Source organism: Hyla sarda, chromosome 4 (assembly GCF_029499605.1).
Source record: "Hyla sarda isolate aHylSar1 chromosome 4, aHylSar1.hap1, whole genome shotgun sequence".
Lineage (NCBI taxonomy): Eukaryota > Metazoa > Chordata > Amphibia > Anura > Hylidae > Hyla > Hyla sarda.
The window spans coordinates 21,093,430-21,115,659 of NC_079192.1; the positions used below are offsets into that span (position 1 = coordinate 21,093,430).

A 22,230-nucleotide genomic window follows, 5' to 3' on the forward strand; every position below is an offset into this window, starting at 1 on the left:
CTCCAGAGACTCCATGGAAATAAAGATGGAAATTTAAAAAGAGATCTACAAAAAAAGAAGCCATTAAGTTGTTGCACCGAGAGAACCCACACTTATCCTACCTCAGTTTCCTTAAGGTTTAAGCTGAAAAACTCTGTAGATATCCCCAATCCATGGAGCGAATAGGCCGAAACCACATGCCGAAAGGAGCCCGCTGAGATTGGCCAGGGGAAACAAACGTCCGTACGGGAGATGCCCACGGCCAGAGCCTTATCCAATGGATTCCTGACATTAGTTTGCAGCACAGCATATACCAGAGTCAATAACTTGTAAAGTAGACGGTCAGCGACTGATTTCGTCACCTGGGACCCGTTTGCCCAAAGTCATGAGTTAGTTGCAGCTGAAATGCGGACTGCAGCTTTCCCTCAATCACTGGCGCTACAACAAGGCCCCGTGTAGCCCATGCCTAAGGCCTATGGCTTTTAGATTGCAAACTCTTCCAGGTGCCGTGTTATTTCCTATACTTTCTGATTCCTTCTCTTGTGGAATAAAGTTTCGAATACAGTTCCCAGTTCACAGTCAGCCCTAGCACTCGTGATGTCGCCTCTGACAAGGACAGAGAAAGAGACACCCTTCCCTTTCTCCACACTGCTATCAGTACCTATTCTAAGGACTGGGACACATGTGAGATCCCCACTGGTGTCGGCCGGGGCAGCCGACATGCGCAACATGGCCGGTTAGCTCAGCTGGTTAGGGCGTGGTGCTAATAACGCCAAGGTCGCGGGTTCGATCCCCGTACGGGCCAGTCCGTCTCCTCTTTTTTGACCGTACCAGTCTCAAACTCCTTTTTCTCCCTACTGCCTAGATCTGGTGGGTGGAAATTGCTGCTGTCTTCATTTAAGCAGGTTACCGTGATGGCAAGCACCATACCCATTCCTCGTTAGTATAGTGGTGAGTATCCCCGCCTGTCACGCGGGAGACCGGGGTTCAATTCCCCGACGGGGAAGCAATTGTTTTCTTTATGCACCAAAGAAAACTCAGGAAAAAGGAATCCAAAGTCTTAAGTCTCCAGAGTCTCCAGAGACTCCATGGAAATAAAGATGGAATTTTAAAAAGAGATCTACAAAAAAAGAAGCCATTAAGTCGTTGCACAGAGAGAACCCACACTTATCCTACCTCAGTTTCCTGAAGGTTTAAGCTGAAAAACTCTGTAGATATCCCCAATCCATGGAGCGAATAGGCAGAAACCACATGCCGAAAGGAGCCCGCTGAGATTGGCCAGGGGAAACAAACGTCCGTACGGGAGATGCCCACGGACAGAGCCTTATTTAATGGATTCCTGACATTAGTTTGCAGCAGAGCATAACGTAGACGTTCAGCGACTGATTTTGTCACCTGGGACCCTTTTTCCCAAAGTCATGAGTTAGAAAACTAAGGAAAAAGGAGGTAAAATCCTAGAGGGAGCGTAAGGAACCTTAAAGGTAGAAAGAAACCAAAGTCTTAAGTCTCCAGAGACTCCATGGAAATAAAGATGGAAATTTAAAAAGAGATCTACAAAAAAAGAAGCCATTAGGTTGTTGCACCGAGAGAACCCACACTTATCCTACCTCAGTTTCCTTAAGGTTTAAGCTGAAAAACTCTGTAGATATCCCCAATCCATGGAGCGAATAGGCCGAAACCACATGCCGAAAGGAGCCCGCTGAGATTGGCCAGGGGAAACAAACGTCCGTACGGGAGATGCCCACGGCCAGAGCCTTATCCAATGGATTCCTGACATTAGTTTGCAGCACAGCATATACCAGAGTCAATAACTTGTAAAGTAGACGGTCAGCGACTGATTTCGTCACCTGGGACCTGTGTGCCCAAAGTCATGAGTTAGTTGCAGCTGAAATGCGGACTGCAGCTTTCCCTCAATCACTGGCGCTACAACAAGGCCCCGTGTAGCCCATGCCTAAGGCCTATGGCTTTTAGATTGCAAACTCTTCCAGGTGCCGTGTTATTTCCTATACTTTCTGATTCCTTCTCTTGTGGAATAAAGTTTCGAATACAGTTCCCAGTTCACAGTCAGCCCTAGCACTCGTGATGTCGCCTCTGACAAGGACAGAGAAAGAGACACCCTTCCCTTTCTCCACACTGCTATCAGTACCTATTCTAAGGACTGGGACACATGTGAGATCCCCACTGGTGTCGGCCGGGGCAGCCGACATGCGCAACATGGCCGGTTAGCTCAGCTGGTTAGAGCGTGGTGCTAATAACGCCAAGGTCGCGGGTTCGATCCCCGTACGGGCCAGTCCGTCTCCTCTTTTTTGACCGTACCAGTCTCAAACTCCTTTTTCTCCCTACTGCCTAGATCTGGTGGGTGGAAATTGCTGCTGTCTTCATTTAAGCAGGTTACCGTGATGGCAAGCACCATACCCATTCCTCGTTAGTATAGTGGTCAGTATCCCCGCCTGTCACGCAGGAGACTGGGGTTCGATTCCCCGACGGGGAGGCAATTGTTTTCTTTGTGCACCAAAGAAAACTCAGGAAAAAGGAATCCAAAGTCTTAAGTCTCCAGAGTCTCCAGAGTCTCCATGGAAATAAAGATGGAATTTTAAAAAGAGATCTACAAAAAAAGAAGCCATTAAGTCGTTGCACAGAGAGAACCCACACTTATCCTACCTCAGTTTCCTGAAGGTTTAAGCTGAAAAACTCTGTAGATATCCCCAATCCATGGAGCGAATAGGCCGAAACCACATGCCGAAAGGAGCCCGCTGAGATTGGCCAGGGGAAACAAACGTCCGTACGGGAGATGCCCACGGACAGAGCCTTATTTAATGGATTCCTGACATTAGTTTGCAGCAGAGCATAACGTAGACGTTCAGCGACTGATTTTGTCACCTGGGACCCTTTTTCCCAAAGTCATGAGTTAGAAAACTAAGGAAAAAGGAGGTAAAATCCTAGAGGGAGCGTAAGGAACCTTAAAGGTAGAAAGAAACCAAAGTCTTAAGTCTCCAGAGACTCCATGGAAATAAAGATGGAAATTTAAAAAGAGATCTACAAAAAAAGAAGCCATTAAGTTGTTGCACCGAGAGAACCCACACTTATCCTACCTCAGTTTCCTTAAGGTTTAAGCTGAAAAACTCTGTAGATATCCCCAATCCATGGAGCGAATAGGCCGAAACCACATGCCGAAAGGAGCCCGCTGAGATTGGCCAGGGGAAACAAACGTCCGTACGGGAGATGCCCACGGCCAGAGCCTTATCCAATGGATTCCTGACATTAGTTTGCAGCACAGCATATACCAGAGTCAATAACTTGTAAAGTAGACGGTCAGCGACTGATTTCGTCACCTGGGACCCGTTTGCCCAAAGTCATGAGTTAGTTGCAGCTGAAATGCGGACTGCAGCTTTCCCTCAATCACTGGCGCTACAACAAGGCCCCGTGTAGCCCATGCCTAAGGCCTATGGCTTTTAGATTGCAAACTCTTCCAGGTGCCGTGTTATTTCCTATACTTTCTGATTCCTTCTCTTGTGGAATAAAGTTTCGAATACAGTTCCCAGTTCACAGTCAGCCCTAGCACTCGTGATGTCGCCTCTGACAAGGACAGAGAAAGAGACACCCTTCCCTTTCTCCACACTGCTATCAGTACCTATTCTAAGGACTGGGACACATGTGAGATCCCCACTGGTGTCGGCCGGGGCAGCCGACATGCGCAACATTGCCGGTTAGTTCAGCTGGTTAGAGTGTGGTGCTAATAACGCCAAGGTCGCGGGTTCGATCCCCGTACGGGCCAGTCCGTCTCCTCTTTTTTGACCGTACCAGTCTCAAACTCCTTTTTCTCCCTACTGCCTAGATCTCGTGGGTGGAAATTGCTGCTGTCTTCATTTAAGCAGGTTACCGTGATGGCAAGCACCATACCCATTCCTCGTTAGTATAGTGGTGAGTATCCCCGCCTGTCACGCGGGAGACCGGGGTTCGATTCCCCGACGGGGAGGCAATTGTTTTCTTTGTGCACCAAAGAAAACTCAGGAAAAAGGAATCCAAAGTCTTAAGTCTCCAGAGTCTCCAGAGTCTCCATGGAAATAAAGATGGAATTTTAAAAAGAGATCTACAAAAAAAGAAGCCATTAAGTCGTTGCACAGAGAGAACCCACACTTATCCTACCTCAGTTTCCTGAAGGTTTAAGCTGAAAAACTCTGTAGATATCCCCAATCCATGGAGCGAATAGGCCGAAACCACATGCCGAAAGGAGCCCGCTGAGATTGGCCAGGGGAAACAAACGTCCGTATGGGAGATGCCCACGGACAGAGCCTTATTTAATGGATTCCTGACATTAGTTTGCAGCAGAGCATAACGTAGATGTTCAGCGACTGATTTTGTCACCTGGGACCCGTTTTCCCAAAGTCATGAGTTAGAAAACTAAGGAAAAAGGAGGTAAAATCCTAGATAGAGCGTCAGGAACCTTAAAGGTAGAAAGAAACCAAAGTCTTAAGTCTCCAGAGACTCCATGGAAATAAAGATGGAAATTTAAAAAGAGATCTACAAAAAAAGAAGCCATTAAGTCGTTGCACCGAGAGAACCCACACTTATCCTACCTCAGTTTCCTTAAGGTTTAAGCTGAAAAACTCTGTAGATATCCCCAATCCATGGAGCGAATAGGCCGAAACCACATGCCGAAAGGAGCCCACTGAGATTGGCCAGGGGAAACAAACGTCCGTACGGGAGATGCCCACGGCCAGAGCCTTATCCAATGGATTCCTGACATTAGTTTGCAGCACAGCATATACCAGAGTCAATAACTTGTAAAGTAGACGGTCAGCGACTGATTTCGTCACCTGGGACCCGTTTGCCCAAAGTCATGAGTTAGTTGCAGCTGAAATGCGGACTGCAGCTTTCCCTCAATCACTGGCGCTACAACAAGGCCCCGTGTAGCCCATGCCTAAGGCCTATGGCTTTTAGATTGCAAACTCTTCCAGGTGCCGTGTTATTTCCTATACTTTCTGATTCCTTCTCTTGTGGAATAAAGTTTCGAATACAGTTCCCAGTTCACAGTCAGCCCTAGCACTCGTGATGTCGCCTCTGACAAGGACAGAGAAAGAGACACCCTTCCCTTTCTCCACACTGCTATCAGTACCTATTCTAAGGACTGGGACACATGTGAGATCCCCACTGGTGTCGGCCGGGGCAGCCGACATGCGCAACATGGCCGGTTAGCTCAGCTGGTTAGAGCGTGGTGCTAATAACGCCAAGGTCGCGGGTTCGATCCCCGTACGGGCCAGTCCGTCTCCTCTTTTTTGACCGTACCAGTTTCAAACTCCTTTTTCTCCCTACTGCCTAGATCTGGTGGGTGGAAATTGCTGCTGTCTTCATTTAAGCAGGTTACCGTGATGGCAAGCACCATACCCATTCCTCGTTAGTATAGTGGTGAGTATCCCCGCCTGTCACGCGGGAGACTGGGGTTCGATTCCCCGACGGGGAGGCAATTGTTTTCTTTGTGCACCAAAGAAAACTCAGGAAAAAGGAATCCAAAGTCTTAAGTCTCCAGAGTCTCCAGAGTCTCCATGGAAATAAAGATGGAATTTTAAAAAGAGATCTACAAAAAAAGAAGCCATTAAGTCGTTGCACAGAGAGAACCCACACTTATCCTACCTCAGTTTCCTGAAGGTTTAAGCTGAAAAACTCTGTAGATATCCCCAATCCATGGAGCGAATAGGCCGAAACCACATGCCGAAAGGAGCCCGCTGAGATTGGCCAGGGGAAACAAACGTCCGTACGGGAGATGCCCACGGACAGAGCCTTATTTAATGGATTCCTGACATTAGTTTGCAGCAGAGCATAACGTAGACGTTCAGCGACTGATTTTGTCACCTGGGACCCTTTTTCCCAAAGTCATGAGTTAGAAAACTAAGGAAAAAGGAGGTAAAATCCTAGAGGGAGCGTAAGGAACCTTAAATGTAGAAAGAAACCAAAGTCTTAAGTCTCCAGAGACTCCATGGAAATAAAGATGGAAATTTAAAAAGAGATCTACAAAAAAAGAAGCCATTAAGTTGTTGCACCGAGAGAACCCACACTTATCCTACCTCAGTTTCCTTAAGGTTTAAGCTGAAAAACTCTGTAGATATCCCCAATCCATGGAGCGAATAGGCCGAAACCACATGCCGAAAGGAGCCCGCTGAGATTGGCCAGGGGAAACAAACGTCCGTACGGGAGATGCCCACGGCCAGAGCCTTATCCAATGGATTCCTGACATTAGTTTGCAGCACAGCATATACCAGAGTCAATAACTTGTAAAGTAGACGGTCAGCGACTGATTTCGTCACCTGGGACCCGTTTGCCCAAAGTCATGAGTTAGTTGCAGCTGAAATGCGGACTGCAGCTTTCCCTCAATCACTGGCGCTACAACAAGGCCCCGTGTAGCCCATGCCTAAGGCCTATGGCTTTTAGATTGCAAACTCTTCCAGGTGCCGTGTTATTTCCTATACTTTCTGATTCCTTCTCTTGTGGAATAAAGTTTCGAATACAGTTCCCAGTTCACAGTCAGCCCTAGCACTCGTGATGTCGCCTCTGACAAGGACAGAGAAAGAGACACCCTTCCCTTTCTCCACACTGCTATCAGTACCTATTCTAAGGACTGGGACACATGTGAGATCCCCACTGGTGTCGGCCGGGGCAGCCAACATGCGCAACATGGCCGGTTAGCTCAGCTGGTTAGAGCGTGGTGCTAATAACGCCAAGGTCGCGGGTTCGATCCCCGTATGGGCCAGTCCGTCTCCTCTTTTTTGACCGTACCAGTCTCAAACTCCTTTTTCTCCCTACTGCCTAGATCTGGTGGGTGGAAATTGCTGCTGTCTTCATTTAAGCAGGTTACCGTGATGGCAAGCACCATACCCATTCCTCGTTAGTATAGTGGTGAGTATCCCCGCCTGTCACGCGGGAGACCGGGGTTCGATTCCCCGACGGGGAGGCAATTGTTTTCTTTGTGCACCAAAGAAAACTCAGGAAAAAGGAATCCAAAGTCTTAAGTCTCCAGAGTCTCCAGAGTCTCCATGGAAATAAAGATGGAATTTTAAAAAGAGATCTACAAAAAAAGAAGCCATTAAGTCGTTGCACAGAGAGAACCCACACTTATCCTACCTCAGTTTCCTGAAGGTTTAAGCTGAAAAACTCTGTAGATTGGCCAGGGGAAACAAATGTCCGTACGGGAGATGCCCACGGACAGAGCCTTATTTAATGGATTCCTGACATTAGTTTGCAGCATAGCATAACGTAGACGTTCAGCGACTGATTTTGTCACCTGGGACCCTTTTTCCCAAAGTCATGAGTTAGAAAACTAAGGAAAAAGGAGGTAAAATCCTAGAGGGAGCGTAAGGAACCTTAAAGGTAGAAAGAAACCAAAGTCTTAAGTCTCCAGAGACTCCATGGAAATAAAGATGGAAATTTAAAAAGAGATCTACAAAAAAAGAAGCCATTAAGTTGTTGCACAGAGAGAACCCACACTTATCCTACCTCAGTTTCCTTAAGGTTTAAGCTGAAAAACTCTGTAGATATCCCCAATCCATGGAGCGAATAGGCCGAAACCACATGCCGAAAGGAGCCCGCTGAGATTGGCCAGGGGAAACAAACGTCCGTACGGGAGATGCCCACGGCCAGAGCCTTATCCAATGGATTCCTGACATTAGTTTGCAGCACAGCATATACCAGAGTCAATAACTTGTAAAGTAGACGGTCAGCGACTGATTTCGTCACCTGGGACCCGTTTGCCCAAAGTCATGAGTTAGTTGCAGCTGAAATGCGGACTGCAGCTTTCCCTCAATCACTGGCGCTACAACAAGGCCCCGTGTAGCCCATGCCTAAGGCCTATGGCTTTTAGATTGCAAACTCTTCCAGGTGCCGTGTTATTTCCTATACTTTCTGATTCCTTCTCTTGTGGAATAAAGTTTCGAATACAGTTCCCAGTTCACAGTCAGCCCTAGCACTCGTGATGTCGCCTCTGACAAGGACAGAGAAAGAGACACCCTTCCCTTTCTCCACACTGCTATCAGTACCTATTCTAAGGACTGGGACACATGTGAGATCCCCACTGGTGTCGGCCGGGGCAACCGACATGCGCAACATGGCCGGTTAGCTCAGCTGGTTAGAGCGTGGTGCTAATAACGCCAAGGTCGCGGGTTCGATCCCCGTACGGGCCAGTCCGTCTCCTCTTTTTTGACCGTACCAGTCTCAAACTCCTTTTTCTCCCTACTGCCTAGATCTGGTGGGTGGAAATTGCTGCTGTCTTCATTTAAGCAGGTTACCGTGATGGCAAGCACCATACCCATTCCTCGTTAGTATAGTGGTGAGTATCCCCGCCTGTCACGCGGGAGACCGGGGTTCGATTCCCCGACGGGGAGGCAATTGTTTTCTTTGTGCACCAAAGAAAACTCAGGAAAAAGGAATCCAAAGTCTTAAGTCTCCAGAGTCTCCAGAGTCTCCAGAGTCTCCATGGAAATAAAGATGGAATTTTAAAAAGAGATCTACAAAAAAAGAAGCCATTAAGTCGTTGCACAGAGAGAACCCACACTTATCCTACCTCAGTTTCCTGAAGGTTTAAGCTGAAAAACTCTGTAGATATCCCCAATCCATGGAGCGAATAGGCCGAAACCACATGCCGAAAGGAGCCCGCTGAGATTGGCCAGGGGAAACAAACGTCCGTACGGGAGATGCCCACGGACAGAGCCTTATTAAATGGATTCCTGACATTAGTTTGCAGCAGAGCATAACGTAGACGTTCAGCGACTGATTTTGTCACCTGGGACCCTTTTTCCCAAAGTCATGAGTTAGAAAACTAAGGAAAAAGGAGGTAAAATCCTAGAGGGAGCGTAAGGAACCTTAAAGGTAGAAAGAAACCAAAGTCTTAAGTCTCCAGAGACTCCATGGAAATAAAGATGGAAATTTAAAAAGAGATCTACAAAAAAAGAAGCCATTAAGTTGTTGCACCGAGAGAACCCACACTTATCCTACCTCAGTTTCCTTAAGGTTTAAGCTGAAAAACTCTGTAGATATCCCCAATCCATGGAGCGAATAGGCCGAAACCACATGCCGAAAGGAGCCCGCTGAGATTGGCCAGGGGAAACAAACGTCCGTACGGGAGATGCCCACGGACAGAGCCTTATTTAATGGATTCCTGACATTAGTTTGCAGCAGAGCATAACGTAGACGTTCAGCGACTGATTTTAGAGCGTGGTGCTAATAACGCCAAGGTCGCGGGTTCGATCCCCGTACGGGCCAGTCCGTCTCCTCTTTTTTGACCGTACCAGTCTCAAACTCCTTTTTCTCCCTACTGCCTAGATCTGGTGGGTGGAAATTGCTGCTGTCTTCATTTAAGCAGGTTACCGTGATGGCACGCACCATACCCATTCCTCGTTAGTATAGTGGTGAGTATCCCCGCCTGTCACGCGGGAGACCGGGGTTCGATTCCCCGACGGGGAGGCAATTGTTTTCTTTGTGCACCAAAGAAAACTCAGGAAAAAGGAATCCAAAGTCTTAAGTCTCCAGAGTCTCCAGAGTCTCCATGGAAATAAAGATGGAATTTTAAAAAGAGATCTACAAAAAAAGAAGCCATTAAGTCGTTGCACAGAGAGAACCCACACTTATCCTACCTCAGTTTCCTGAAGGTTTAAGCTGAAAAACTCTGTAGATATCCCCAATCCATGGAGCGAATAGGCCGAAACCACATGCCGAAAGGAGCCCGCTGAGATTGGCCAGGGGAAACAAACGTCCGTACGGGAGATGCCCACGGACAGAGCCTTATTTAATGGATTCCTGACATTAGTTTGCAGCAGAGCATAACGTAGACGTTCAGCGACTGATTTTGTCACATGGGACCCTTTTTCCCAAAGTCATGAGTTAGAAAACTAAGGAAAAAGGAGGTAAAATCCTAGAGGGAGCGTAAGGAACCTTAAAGGTAGAAAGAAACCAAAGTCTTAAGTCTCCAGAGTCTCCATGGAAATAAAGATGGAATTTTAAAAAGAGATCTACAAAAAAAGAAGCCATTAAGTTGTTGCACAGAGAGAACCCACACTTATCCTACCTCAGTTTCCTGAAGGTTTAAGCTGAAAAACTCTGTAGATATCCCCAATCCATGGAGCGAATAGGCCGAAACCACATGCCGAAAGGAGCCCGCTGAGATTGGCCAGGGGAAACAAACGTCCGTACGGGAGATGCCCACGGACAGAGCCTTATTTAATGGATTCCTGACATTAGTTTGCAGCAGAGCATAACGTAGACGTTCAGCGACTGATTTTGTCACCTGGGACCCTTTTTCCCAAAGTCATGAGTTAGAAAACTAAGGAAAAAGGAGGTAAAACAAACAAACGTCCGTACGGGAGATGCCCACGGCCAGAGCCTTATCCAATGGATTCCTGACATTAGTTTGCAGCACAGCATATACCAGAGTCAATAACTTGTAAAGTAGACGGTCAGCGACTGATTTCGTCACCTGGGACCTGTGTGCCCAAAGTCATGAGTTAGTTGCAGCTGAAATGCGGACTGCAGCTTTCCCTCAATCACTGGCGCTACAACAAGGCCCCGTGTAGCCCATGCCTAAGGCCTATGGCTTTTAGATTGCAAACTCTTCCAGGTGCCGTGTTATTTCCTATACTTTCTGATTCCTTCTCTTGTGGAATAAAGTTTCGAATACAGTTCCCAGTTCACAGTCAGCCCTAGCACTCGTGATGTCGCCTCTGACAAGGACAGAGAAAGAGACACCCTTCCCTTTCTCCACACTGCTTATCAGTACCTATTCTAAGGACTGGGACACATGTGAGATCCCCACTGGTGTCGGCCGGGGCAGCCAACATGCGCAACATGGCCGGTTAGCTCAGCTGGTTAGAGCGTGGTGCTAATAACGCCAAGGTCGCGGGTTCGATCCCCGTACGGGCCAGTCCGTCTCCTCTTTTTTGACCGTACCAGTCTCAAACTCCTTTTTCTCCCTACTGCCTAGATCTGGTGGGTGGAAATTGCTGCTGTCTTCATTTAAGCAGGTTACCGTGATGGCAAGCACCATACCCATTCCTCGTTAGTATAGTGGTGAGTATCCCCGCCTGTCACGCGGGAGACCGGGGTTCGATTCCCCGACGGGGAGGCAATTGTTTTCTTTGTGCACCAAAGAAAACTCAGGAAAAAGGAATCCAAAGTCTTAAGTCTCCAGAGTCTCCAGAGTCTCCATGGAAATAAAGATGGAATTTTAAAAAGAGATCTACAAAAAAAGAAGCCATTAAGTCGTTGCACAGAGAGAACCCACACTTATCCTACCTCAGTTTCCTGAAGGTTTAAGCTGAAAAACTCTGTAGATATCCCCAATCCATGGAGCGAATAGGCCGAAACCACATGCCGAAAGGAGCCCGCTGAGATTGGCCAGGGGAAACAAACGTCCGTACGGGAGATGCCCACGGACAGAGCCTTATTTAATGGATTCCTGACATTAGTTTGCAGCAGAGCATAACGTAGACGTTCAGCGACTGATTTTGTCACCTGGGACCCGTTTTCCCAAAGTCATGAGTTAGAAAACTAAGGAAAAAGGAGGTAAAATCCTAGAGAGAGCGTCAGGAACCTTAAAGGTAGAAAGAAACCAAAGTCTTAAGTCTCCAGAGACTCCATGGAAATAAAGATGGAAATTTAAAAAGAGATCTACAAAAAAAGAAGCCATTAAGTCGTTGCACCGAGAGAACCCACACTTATCCTACCTCAGTTTCCTTAAGGTTTAAGTACCTATAGGTACTGCTATCAGTACCTATTCTAAGGACTGGGACACATGTGAGATCCCCACTGGTGTCGGCCGGGGCAGCCAACATGCGCAACATGGCCGGTTAGCTCAGCTGGTTAGAGCGTGGTGCTAATAACGCCAAGGTCGCGGGTTCGATCCCCGTACGGGCCAGTCCGTCTCCTCTTTTTTGACCGTACCAGTCTCAAACTCCTTTTTCTTCCTACTGCCTAGATCTGGTGGGTGGAAATTGCTGCTGTCTTCATTTAAGCAGGTTACCGTGATGGCAAGCACCATACCCATTCCTCGTTAGTATAGTGGTGAGTATCCCCGCCTGTCACGCGGGAGACCGGGGTTCGATTCCCCGACAGGGAGGCAATTGTTTTCTTTGTGCACCAAAGAAAACTCAGGAAAAAGGAATCCAAAGTCTTAAGTCTCCAGAGTCTCCAGAGTCTCCATGGAAATAAAGATGGAATTTTAAAAAGAGATCTACAAAAAAAGAAGCCATTAAGTCGTTGCACAGAGAGAACCCACACTTATCCTACCTCAGTTTCCTGAAGGTTTAAGCTGAAAAACTCTGTAGATATCCCCAATCCATGGAGCGAATAGGCCGAAACCACATGCCGAAAGGAGCCCGCTGAGATTGGCCAGGGGAAACAAACGTCCGTACGGGAGATGCCCACGGACAGAGCCTTATTTAATGGATTCCTGACATTAGTTTGCAGCAGAGCATAACGTAGACGTTCAGCGACTGATTTTGTCACCTGGGACCCGTTTTCCCAAAGTCATGAGTTAGAAAACTAAGGAAAAAGGAGGTAAAATCCTAGAGAGAGCGTCAGGAACCTTAAAGGTAGAAAGAAACCAAAGTCTTAAGTCTCCAGAGACTCCATGGAAATAAAGATGGAAATTTAAAAAGAGATCTACAAAAAAAGAAGCCATTAAGTCGTTGCACCAAGAGAACCCACACTTATCCTACCTCAGTTTCCTTAAGGTTTAAGTACCTATAGGTACTGCTATCAGTACCTATTCTAAGGACTGGGACACATGTGAGATCCCCACTGGTGTCGGCCGGGGCAACCGACATGCGCAACATGGCCGGTTAGCTCAGCTGGTTAGAGCGTGGTGCTAATAACGCCAAGGTCGCGGGTTCGATCCCCGTACGGGCCAGTCCGTCTCCTCTTTTTTGACCGTACCAGTCTCAAACTCCTTTTTCTCCCTACTGCCTAGATCTGGTGGGTGGAAATTGCTGCTGTCTTCATTTAAGCAGGTTACCGTGATGGCAAGCACCATACCCATTCCTCGTTAGTATAGTGGTGAGTATCCCCGCCTGTCACGCGGGAGACCGGGGTTCGATTCCCCGACGGGGAGGCAATTGTTTTCTTTGTGCACCAAAGAAAACTCAGGAAAAAGGAATCCAAAGTCTTAAGTCTCCAGAGTCTCCAGAGTCTCCAGAGTCTCCATGGAAATAAAGATGGAATTTTAAAAAGAGATCTACAAAAAAAGAAGCCATTAAGTCGTTGCACAGAGAGAACCCACACTTATCCTACCTCAGTTTCCTGAAGGTTTAAGCTGAAAAACTCTGTAGATATCCCCAATCCATGGAGCGAATAGGCCGAAACCACATGCCGAAAGGAGCCCGCTGAGATTGGCCAGGGGAAACAAACGTCCGTACGGGAGATGCCCACGGACAGAGCCTTATTAAATGGATTCCTGACATTAGTTTGCAGCAGAGCATAACGTAGACGTTCAGCGACTGATTTTGTCACCTGGGACCCTTTTTCCCAAAGTCATGAGTTAGAAAACTAAGGAAAAAGGAGGTAAAATCCTAGAGGGAGCGTAAGGAACCTTAAAGGTAGAAAGAAACCAAAGTCTTAAGTCTCCAGAGACTCCATGGAAATAAAGATGGAAATTTAAAAAGAGATCTACAAAAAAAGAAGCCATTAAGTTGTTGCACCGAGAGAACCCACACTTATCCTACCTCAGTTTCCTTAAGGTTTAAGCTGAAAAACTCTGTAGATATCCCCAATCCATGGAGCGAATAGGCCGAAACCACATGCCGAAAGGAGCCCGCTGAGATTGGCCAGGGGAAACAAACGTCCGTACGGGAGATGCCCACGGCCAGAGCCTTATCCAATGGATTCCTGACATTAGTTTGCAGCACAGCATATACCAGAGTCAATAACTTGTAAAGTAGACGGTCAGCGACTGATTTCGTCACCTGGGACCCGTTTGCCCAAAGTCATGAGTTAGTTGCAGCTGAAATGCGGACTGCAGCTTTCCCTCAATCACTGGCGCTACAACAAGGCCCCGTGTAGCCCATGCCTAAGGCCTATGGCTTTTAGATTGCAAACTCTTCCAGGTGCCGTGTTATTTCCTATACTTTCTGATTCCTTCTCTTGTGGAATAAAGTTTCGAATACAGTTCCCAGTTCACAGTCAGCCCTAGCACTCGTGATGTCGCCTCTGACAAGGACAGAGAAAGAGACACCCTTCCCTTTCTCCACACTGCTATCAGTACCTATTCTAAGGACTGGGACACATGTGAGATCCCCACTGGTGTCGGCCGGGGCAGCCGACATGCGCAACATGGCCGGTTAGCTCAGCTGGTTAGAGCGTGGTGCTAATAACGCCAAGGTCGCGGGTTCGATCCCCGTACGGGCCAGTCCGTCTCCTCTTTTTTGACCGTACCAGTCTCAAACTCCTTTTTCTCCCTACTGCCTAGATCTGGTGGGTGGAAATTGCTGCTGTCTTCATTTAAGCAGGTTACCGTGATGGCAAGCACCATACCCATTCCTCGTTAGTATAGTGGTGAGTATCCCCGCCTGTCACGCGGGAGACCGGGGTTCGATTCCCCGATGGGGAAGCAATTGTTTTCTTTATGCACCAAAGAAAACTCAGGAAAAAGGAATCCAAAGTCTTAAGTCTCCAGAGTCTCCAGAGACTCCATGGAAATAAAGATGGAATTTTAAAAAGAGATCTACAAAAAAAGAAGCCATTAAGTCGTTGCACAGAGAGAACCCACACTTATCCTACCTCAGTTTCCTGAAGGTTTAAGCTGAAAAACTCTGTAGATATCCCCAATCCATGGAGCGAATAGGCAGAAACCACATGCCGAAAGGAGCCCGCTGAGATTGGCCAGGGGAAACAAACGTCCGTACGGGAGATGCCCACGGACAGAGCCTTATTTAATGGATTCCTGACATTAGTTTGCAGCAGAGCATAACGTAGACGTTCAGCGACTGATTTTGTCACCTGGGACCCTTTTTCCCAAAGTCATGAGTTAGAAAACTAAGGAAAAAGGAGGTAAAATCCTAGAGGGAGCGTAAGGAACCTTAAAGGTAGAAAGAAACCAAAGTCTTAAGTCTCCAGAGACTCCATGGAAATAAAGATGGAAATTTAAAAAGAGATCTACAAAAAAAGAAGCCATTAGGTTGTTGCACCGAGAGAACCCACACTTATCCTACCTCAGTTTCCTTAAGGTTTAAGCTGAAAAACTCTGTAGATATCCCCAATCCATGGAGCGAATAGGCCGAAACCACATGCCGAAAGGAGCCCGCTGAGATTGGCCAGGGGAAACAAACGTCCGTACGGGAGATGCCCACGGCCAGAGCCTTATCCAATGGATTCCTGACATTAGTTTGCAGCACAGCATATACCAGAGTCAATAACTTGTAAAGTAGACGGTCAGCGACTGATTTCGTCACCTGGGACCTGTGTGCCCAAAGTCATGAGTTAGTTGCAGCTGAAATGCGGACTGCAGCTTTCCCTCAATCACTGGCGCTACAACAAGGCCCCGTGTAGCCCATGCCTAAGGCCTATGGCTTTTAGATTGCAAACTCTTCCAGGTGCCGTGTTATTTCCTATACTTTCTGATTCCTTCTCTTGTGGAATAAAGTTTCGAATACAGTTCCCAGTTCACAGTCAGCCCTAGCACTCGTGATGTCGCCTCTGACAAGGACAGAGAAAGAGACACCCTTCCCTTTCTCCACACTGCTATCAGTACCTATTCTAAGGACTGGGACACATGTGAGATCCCCACTGGTGTCGGCCGGGGCAGCCGACATGCGCAACATGGCCGGTTAGCTCAGCTGGTTAGAGCGTGGTGCTAATAACGCCAAGGTCGCGGGTTCGATCCCCGTACGGGCCAGTCCGTCTCCTCTTTTTTGACCGTACCAGTCTCAAACTCCTTTTTCTCCCTACTGCCTAGATCTGGTGGGTGGAAATTGCTGCTGTCTTCATTTAAGCAGGTTACCGTGATGGCAAGCACTATACCCATTCCTCGTTAGTATAGTGGTCAGTATCCCCGCCTGTCACGCAGGAGACTGGGGTTCGATTCCCCGACGGGGAGGCAATTGTTTTCTTTGTGCACCAAAGAAAACTCAGGAAAAAGGAATCCAAAGTCTTAAGTCTCCAGAGTCTCCAGAGTCTCCATGGAAATAAAGATGGAATTTTAAAAAGAGATCTACAAAAAAAGAAGCCATTAAGTCGTTGCACAGAGAGAACCCACACTTATCCTACCTCAGTTTCCTGAAGGTTTAAGCTGAAAAACTCTGTAGATATCCCCAATCCATGGAGCGAATAGGCCGAAACCACATGCCGAAAGGAGCCCGCTGAGATTGGCCAGGGGAAACAAACGTCCGTACGGGAGATGCCCACGGACAGAGCCTTATTTAATGGATTCCTGACATTAGTTTGCAGCAGAGCATAACGTAGACGTTCAGCGACTGATTTTGTCACCTGGGACCCTTTTTCCCAAAGTCATGAGTTAGAAAACTAAGGAAAAAGGAGGTAAAATCCTAGAGGGAGCGTAAGGAACCTTAAAGGTAGAAAGAAACCAAAGTCTTAAGTCTCCAGAGACTCCATGGAAATAAAGATGGAAATTTAAAAAGAGATCTACAAAAAAAGAAGCCATTAAGTTGTTGCACCGAGAGAACCCACACTTATCCTACCTCAGTTTCCTTAAGGTTTAAGCTGAAAAACTCTGTAGATATCCCCAATCCATGGAGCGAATAGGCCGAAACCACATGCCGAAAGGAGCCCGCTGAGATTGGCCAGGGGAAACAAACGTCCGTACGGGAGATGCCCACGGCCAGAGCCTTATCCAATGGATTCCTGACATTAGTTTGCAGCACAGCATATACCAGAGTCAATAACTTGTAAAGTAGACGGTCAGCGACTGATTTCGTCACCTGGGACCCGTTTGCCCAAAGTCATGAGTTAGTTGCAGCTGAAATGCGGACTGCAGCTTTCCCTCAATCACTGGCGCTACAACAAGGCCCCGTGTAGCCCATGCCTAAGGCCTATGGCTTTTAGATTGCAAACTCTTCCAGGTGCCGTGTTATTTCCTATACTTTCTGATTCCTTCTCTTGTGGAATAAAGTTTCGAATACAGTTCCCAGTTCACAGTCAGCCCTAGCACTCGTGATGTCGCCTCTGACAAGGACAGAGAAAGAGACACCCTTCCCTTTCTCCACACTGCTATCAGTACCTATTCTAAGGACTGGGACACATGTGAGATCCCCACTGGTGTCGGCCGGGGCAGCCGACATGCGCAACATTGCCGGTTAGCTCAGCTGGTTAGAGTGTGGTGCTAATAACGCCAAGGTCGCGGGTTCGATCCCCGTACGGGCCAGTCCGTCTCCTCTTTTTTGACCGTACCAGTCTCAAACTCCTTTTTCTCCCTACTGCCTAGATCTCGTGGGTGGAAATTGCTGCTGTCTTCATTTAAGCAGGTTACCGTGATGGCAAGCACCATACCCATTCCTCGTTAGTATAGTGGTGAGTATCCCCGCCTGTCACGCGGGAGACCGGGGTTCGATTCCCCGACGGGGAGGCAATTGTTTTCTTTGTGCACCAAAGAAAACTCAGGAAAAAGGAATCCAAAGTCTTAAGTCTCCAGAGTCTCCAGAGTCTCCATGGAAATAAAGATGGAATTTTAAAAAGAGATCTACAAAAAAAGAAGCCATTAAGTCGTTGCACAGAGAGAACCCACACTTATCCTACCTCAGTTTCCTGAAGGTTTAAGCTGAAAAACTCTGTAGATATCCCCAATCCATGGAGCGAATAGGCCGAAACCACATGCCGAAAGGAGCCCGCTGAGATTGGCCAGGGGAAACAAACGTCCGTATGGGAGATGCCCACGGACAGAGCCTTATTTAATGGATTCCTGACATTAGTTTGCAGCAGAGCATAACGTAGATGTTCAGCGACTGATTTTGTCACCTGGGACCCGTTTTCCCAAAGTCATGAGTTAGAAAACTAAGGAAAAAGGAGGTAAAATCCTAGATAGAGCGTCAGGAACCTTAAAGGTAGAAAGAAACCAAAGTCTTAAGTCTCCAGAGACTCCATGGAAATAAAGATGGAAATTTAAAAAGAGATCTACAAAAAAAGAAGCCATTAAGTCGTTGCACCGAGAGAACCCACACTTATCCTACCTCAGTTTCCTTAAGGTTTAAGCTGAAAAACTCTGTAGATATCCCCAATCCATGGAGCGAATAGGCCGAAACCACATGCCGAAAGGAGCCCACTGAGATTGGCCAGGGGAAACAAACGTCCGTACGGGAGATGCCCACGGCCAGAGCCTTATCCAATGGATTCCTGACATTAGTTTGCAGCACAGCATATACCAGAGTCAATAACTTGTAAAGTAGACGGTCAGCGACTGATTTCGTCACCTGGGACCCGTTTGCCCAAAGTCATGAGTTAGTTGCAGCTGAAATGCGGACTGCAGCTTTCCCTCAATCACTGGCGCTACAACAAGGCCCCGTGTAGCCCATGCCTAAGGCCTATGGCTTTTAGATTGCAAACTCTTCCAGGTGCCGTGTTATTTCCTATACTTTCTGATTCCTTCTCTTGTGGAATAAAGTTTCGAATACAGTTCCCAGTTCACAGTCAGCCCTAGCACTCGTGATGTCGCCTCTGACAAGGACAGAGAAAGAGACACCCTTCCCTTTCTCCACACTGCTATCAGTACTTATTCTAAGGACTGGGACACATGTGAGATCCCCACTGGTGTCGGCCGGGGCAGCCGACATGCGCAACATGGCCGGTTAGCTCAGCTGGTTAGAGCGTGGTGCTAATAACGCCAAGGTCGCGGGTTCGATCCCCGTACGGGCCAGTCCGTCTCCTCTTTTTTGACCGTACCAGTCTCAAACTCCTTTTTCTCCCTACTGCCTAGATCTGGTGGGTGGAAATTGCTGCTGTCTTCATTTAAGCAGGTTACCGTGATGGCAAGCACCATACCCATTCCTCGTTAGTATAGTGGTGAGTATCCCCGCCTGTCACGCGGGAGACTGGGGTTCGATTCCCCGACGGGGAGGCAATTGTTTTCTTTGTGCACCAAAGAAAACTCAGGAAAAAGGAATCCAAAGTCTTAAGTCTCCAGAGTCTCCAGAGTCTCCATGGAAATAAAGATGGAATTTTAAAAAGAGATCTACAAAAAAAGAAGCCATTAAGTCGTTGCACAGAGAGAACCCACACTTATCCTACCTCAGTTTCCTGAAGGTTTAAGCTGAAAAACTCTGTAGATATCCCCAATCCATGGAGCGAATAGGCCGAAACCACATGCCGAAAGGAGCCCGCTGAGATTGGCCAGGGGAAACAAACGTCCGTACGGGAGATGCCCACGGACAGAGCCTTATTTAATGGATTCCTGACATTAGTTTGCAGCAGAGCATAACGTAGACGTTCAGCGACTGATTTTGTCACCTGGGACCCTTTTTCCCAAAGTCATGAGTTAGAAAACTAAGGAAAAAGGAGGTAAAATCCTAGAGGGAGCGTAAGGAACCTTAAATGTAGAAAGAAACCAAAGTCTTAAGTCTCCAGAGACTCCATGGAAATAAAGATGGAAATTTAAAAAGAGATCTACAAAAAAAGAAGCCATTAAGTTGTTGCACCGAGAGAACCCACACTTATCCTACCTCAGTTTCCTTAAGGTTTAAGCTGAAAAACTCTGTAGATATCCCCAATCCATGGAGCGAATAGGCCGAAACCACATGCCGAAAGGAGCCCGCTGAGATTGGCCAGGGGAAACAAACGTCCGTACGGGAGATGCCCACGGCCAGAGCCTTATCCAATGGATTCCTGACATTAGTTTGCAGCACAGCATATACCAGAGTCAATAACTTGTAAAGTAGACGGTCAGCGACTGATTTCGTCACCTGGGACCCGTTTGCCCAAAGTCATGAGTTAGTTGCAGCTGAAATGCGGACTGCAGCTTTCCCTCAATCACTGGCGCTACAACAAGGCCCCGTGTAGCCCATGCCTAAGGCCTATGGCTTTTAGATTGCAAACTCTTCCAGGTGCCGTGTTATTTCCTATACTTTCTGATTCCTTCTCTTGTGGAATAAAGTTTCGAATACAGTTCCCAGTTCACAGTCAGCCCTAGCACTCGTGATGTCGCCTCTGACAAGGACAGAGAAAGAGACACCCTTCCCTTTCTCCACACTGCTATCAGTACCTATTCTAAGGACTGGGACACATGTGAGATCCCCACTGGTGTCGGCCGGGGCAGCCGACATGCGCAACATGGCCGGTTAGCTCAGCTGGTTAGAGCGTGGTGCTAATAACGCCAAGGTCGCGGGTTCGATCCCCGTACGGGCCAGTCCGTCTCCTCTTTTTTGACCGTACCAGTCTCAAACTCCTTTTTCTCCCTACTGCCTAGATCTGGTGGGTGGAAATTGCTGCTGTCTTCATTTAAGCAGGTTACCGTGATGGCAAACACCATACCCATTCCTCGTTAGTATAGTGGTGAGTATCCCCGCCTGTCATGCGGGAGACCGGGGTTCGATTCCCCGACGGGGAGGCAATTGTTTTCTTTGTGCACCAAAGAAAACTCAGGAAAAAGGAATCCAAAGTCTTAAGTCTCCAGAGTCTCCAGAGACTCCATGGAAATAAAGATGGAATTTTAAGAAGAGATCTACAAAAAAAGAAGCCATTAAGTCGTTGCACAGAGAGAACCCACACTTATCCTACCTCAGTTTCCTGAAGGTTTAAGCTGAAAAACTCTGTAGATATCCCCAATCCATGGAGCGAATAGGCCGAAACCACATGCCGAAAGGAGCCCGCTGAGATTGGCCAGGGGAAACAAACGTCCGTACGGGAGATGCCCACGGACAGAGCCTTATTTAATGGATTCCTGACATTAGTTTGCAGCAGAGCATAACGTAGACGTTCAGCGACTGATTTTGTCACCTGGGACCCTTTTTCCCAAAGTCATGAGTTAGAAAACTAAGGAAAAAGGAGGTAAAATCCTAGAGGGAGCGTAAGGAACCTTAAAGGTAGAAAGAAACCAAAGTCTTAAGTCTCCAGAGACTCCATGGAAATAAAGATGGAAATTTAAAAAGAGATCTACAAAAAAAGAAGCCATTAAGTTGTTGCACCGAGAGAACCCACACTTATCCTACCTCAGTTTCCTTAAGGTTTAAGCTGAAAAACTCTGTAGATATCCCCAATCCATGGAGCGAATAGGCCGAAACCACATGCCGAAAGGAGCCCGCTGAGATTGGCCAGGGGAAACAAACGTCCGTACGGGAGATGCCCACGGCCAGAGCCTTATCCAATGGATTCCTGACATTAGTTTGCAGCACAGCATATACCAGAGTCAATAACTTGTAAAGTAGACGGTCAGCGACTGATTTCGTCACCTGGGACCCGTTTGCCCAAAGTCATGAGTTAGTTGCAGCTGAAATGCGGACTGCAGCTTTCCCTCAATCACTGGCGCTACAACAAGGCCCCGTGTAGCCCATGCCTAAGGCCTATGGCTTTTAGATTGCAAACTCTTCCAGGTGCCGTGTTATTTCCTATACTTTCTGATTCCTTCTCTTGTGGAATAAAGTTTCGAATACAGTTCCCAGTTCACAGTCAGCCCTAGCACTCGTGATGTCGCCTCTGACAAGGACAGAGAAAGAGACACCCTTCCCTTTCTCCACACTGCTATCAGTACCTATTCTAAGGACTGGGACACATGTGAGATCCCCACTGGTGTCGGCCGGGGCAGCCAACATGCGCAACATGGCCGGTTAGCTCAGCTGGTTAGAGCGTGGTGCTAATAACGCCAAGGTCGCGGGTTCGATCCCCGTATGGGCCAGTCCGTCTCCTCTTTTTTGACCGTACCAGTCTCAAACTCCTTTTTCTCCCTACTGCCTAGATCTGGTGGGTGGAAATTGCTGCTGTCTTCATTTAAGCAGGTTACCGTGATGGCAAGCACCATACCCATTCCTCGTTAGTATAGTGGTGAGTATCCCCGCCTGTCACGCGGGAGACCGGGGTTCGATTCCCCGACGGGGAGGCAATTGTTTTCTTTGTGCACCAAAGAAAACTCAGGAAAAAGGAATCCAAAGTCTTAAGTCTCCAGAGTCTCCAGAGTCTCCATGGAAATAAAGATGGAATTTTAAAAAGAGATCTACAAAAAAAGAAGCCATTAAGTCGTTGCACAGAGAGAACCCACACTTATCCTACCTCAGTTTCCTGAAGGTTTAAGCTGAAAAACTCTGTAGATTGGCCAGGGGAAACAAATGTCCGTACGGGAGA

At 47.5% G+C, this 22,230-nt stretch overlaps 23 non-coding genes across 23 annotated transcripts; all 23 read left to right on the plus strand.

Moving 5' to 3' along the window:
• Nucleotides 1-913: 913 nt before the first annotated feature.
• On the plus strand, nucleotides 914-985 carry TRNAD-GUC (transfer RNA aspartic acid (anticodon GUC)). Its single transcript has one exon. It is a non-coding gene; the product is annotated as a tRNA-Asp (tRNA).
• Nucleotides 986-2,195: 1,210 nt separating this feature from the next.
• On the plus strand, nucleotides 2,196-2,269 carry TRNAI-AAU (transfer RNA isoleucine (anticodon AAU)). The gene has a single exon. It is a non-coding gene; the product is annotated as a tRNA-Ile (tRNA).
• A 1,614-nt stretch (nucleotides 2,270-3,883) lies between these two features.
• TRNAD-GUC (transfer RNA aspartic acid (anticodon GUC)) lies at nucleotides 3,884-3,955 on the plus strand. The gene has a single exon. It is a non-coding gene; the product is annotated as a tRNA-Asp (tRNA).
• A 1,210-nt stretch (nucleotides 3,956-5,165) lies between these two features.
• Nucleotides 5,166-5,239, plus strand: TRNAI-AAU (transfer RNA isoleucine (anticodon AAU)). Its single transcript has one exon. It is a non-coding gene; the product is annotated as a tRNA-Ile (tRNA).
• Nucleotides 5,240-6,650: 1,411 nt separating this feature from the next.
• Nucleotides 6,651-6,724, plus strand: TRNAI-AAU (transfer RNA isoleucine (anticodon AAU)). The gene has a single exon. It is a non-coding gene; the product is annotated as a tRNA-Ile (tRNA).
• A 129-nt stretch (nucleotides 6,725-6,853) lies between these two features.
• TRNAD-GUC (transfer RNA aspartic acid (anticodon GUC)) lies at nucleotides 6,854-6,925 on the plus strand. The gene has a single exon. It is a non-coding gene; the product is annotated as a tRNA-Asp (tRNA).
• Nucleotides 6,926-8,076: 1,151 nt separating this feature from the next.
• On the plus strand, nucleotides 8,077-8,150 carry TRNAI-AAU (transfer RNA isoleucine (anticodon AAU)). The gene has a single exon. It is a non-coding gene; the product is annotated as a tRNA-Ile (tRNA).
• Nucleotides 8,151-8,279: 129 nt separating this feature from the next.
• TRNAD-GUC (transfer RNA aspartic acid (anticodon GUC)) lies at nucleotides 8,280-8,351 on the plus strand. Its single transcript has one exon. It is a non-coding gene; the product is annotated as a tRNA-Asp (tRNA).
• Nucleotides 8,352-9,357: 1,006 nt separating this feature from the next.
• On the plus strand, nucleotides 9,358-9,429 carry TRNAD-GUC (transfer RNA aspartic acid (anticodon GUC)). Its single transcript has one exon. It is a non-coding gene; the product is annotated as a tRNA-Asp (tRNA).
• A 1,379-nt stretch (nucleotides 9,430-10,808) lies between these two features.
• TRNAI-AAU (transfer RNA isoleucine (anticodon AAU)) lies at nucleotides 10,809-10,882 on the plus strand. The gene has a single exon. It is a non-coding gene; the product is annotated as a tRNA-Ile (tRNA).
• Nucleotides 10,883-11,011: 129 nt separating this feature from the next.
• On the plus strand, nucleotides 11,012-11,083 carry TRNAD-GUC (transfer RNA aspartic acid (anticodon GUC)). Its single transcript has one exon. It is a non-coding gene; the product is annotated as a tRNA-Asp (tRNA).
• A 718-nt stretch (nucleotides 11,084-11,801) lies between these two features.
• On the plus strand, nucleotides 11,802-11,875 carry TRNAI-AAU (transfer RNA isoleucine (anticodon AAU)). The gene has a single exon. It is a non-coding gene; the product is annotated as a tRNA-Ile (tRNA).
• A 919-nt stretch (nucleotides 11,876-12,794) lies between these two features.
• Nucleotides 12,795-12,868, plus strand: TRNAI-AAU (transfer RNA isoleucine (anticodon AAU)). The gene has a single exon. It is a non-coding gene; the product is annotated as a tRNA-Ile (tRNA).
• A 129-nt stretch (nucleotides 12,869-12,997) lies between these two features.
• Nucleotides 12,998-13,069, plus strand: TRNAD-GUC (transfer RNA aspartic acid (anticodon GUC)). The gene has a single exon. It is a non-coding gene; the product is annotated as a tRNA-Asp (tRNA).
• A 1,219-nt stretch (nucleotides 13,070-14,288) lies between these two features.
• TRNAI-AAU (transfer RNA isoleucine (anticodon AAU)) lies at nucleotides 14,289-14,362 on the plus strand. The gene has a single exon. It is a non-coding gene; the product is annotated as a tRNA-Ile (tRNA).
• A 129-nt stretch (nucleotides 14,363-14,491) lies between these two features.
• TRNAD-GUC (transfer RNA aspartic acid (anticodon GUC)) lies at nucleotides 14,492-14,563 on the plus strand. Its single transcript has one exon. It is a non-coding gene; the product is annotated as a tRNA-Asp (tRNA).
• A 1,210-nt stretch (nucleotides 14,564-15,773) lies between these two features.
• Nucleotides 15,774-15,847, plus strand: TRNAI-AAU (transfer RNA isoleucine (anticodon AAU)). The gene has a single exon. It is a non-coding gene; the product is annotated as a tRNA-Ile (tRNA).
• A 1,614-nt stretch (nucleotides 15,848-17,461) lies between these two features.
• On the plus strand, nucleotides 17,462-17,533 carry TRNAD-GUC (transfer RNA aspartic acid (anticodon GUC)). Its single transcript has one exon. It is a non-coding gene; the product is annotated as a tRNA-Asp (tRNA).
• Nucleotides 17,534-18,743: 1,210 nt separating this feature from the next.
• Nucleotides 18,744-18,817, plus strand: TRNAI-AAU (transfer RNA isoleucine (anticodon AAU)). The gene has a single exon. It is a non-coding gene; the product is annotated as a tRNA-Ile (tRNA).
• Nucleotides 18,818-20,228: 1,411 nt separating this feature from the next.
• Nucleotides 20,229-20,302, plus strand: TRNAI-AAU (transfer RNA isoleucine (anticodon AAU)). Its single transcript has one exon. It is a non-coding gene; the product is annotated as a tRNA-Ile (tRNA).
• A 129-nt stretch (nucleotides 20,303-20,431) lies between these two features.
• On the plus strand, nucleotides 20,432-20,503 carry TRNAD-GUC (transfer RNA aspartic acid (anticodon GUC)). Its single transcript has one exon. It is a non-coding gene; the product is annotated as a tRNA-Asp (tRNA).
• A 1,210-nt stretch (nucleotides 20,504-21,713) lies between these two features.
• TRNAI-AAU (transfer RNA isoleucine (anticodon AAU)) lies at nucleotides 21,714-21,787 on the plus strand. Its single transcript has one exon. It is a non-coding gene; the product is annotated as a tRNA-Ile (tRNA).
• A 129-nt stretch (nucleotides 21,788-21,916) lies between these two features.
• TRNAD-GUC (transfer RNA aspartic acid (anticodon GUC)) lies at nucleotides 21,917-21,988 on the plus strand. Its single transcript has one exon. It is a non-coding gene; the product is annotated as a tRNA-Asp (tRNA).
• Nucleotides 21,989-22,230: the final 242 nt, after the last annotated feature.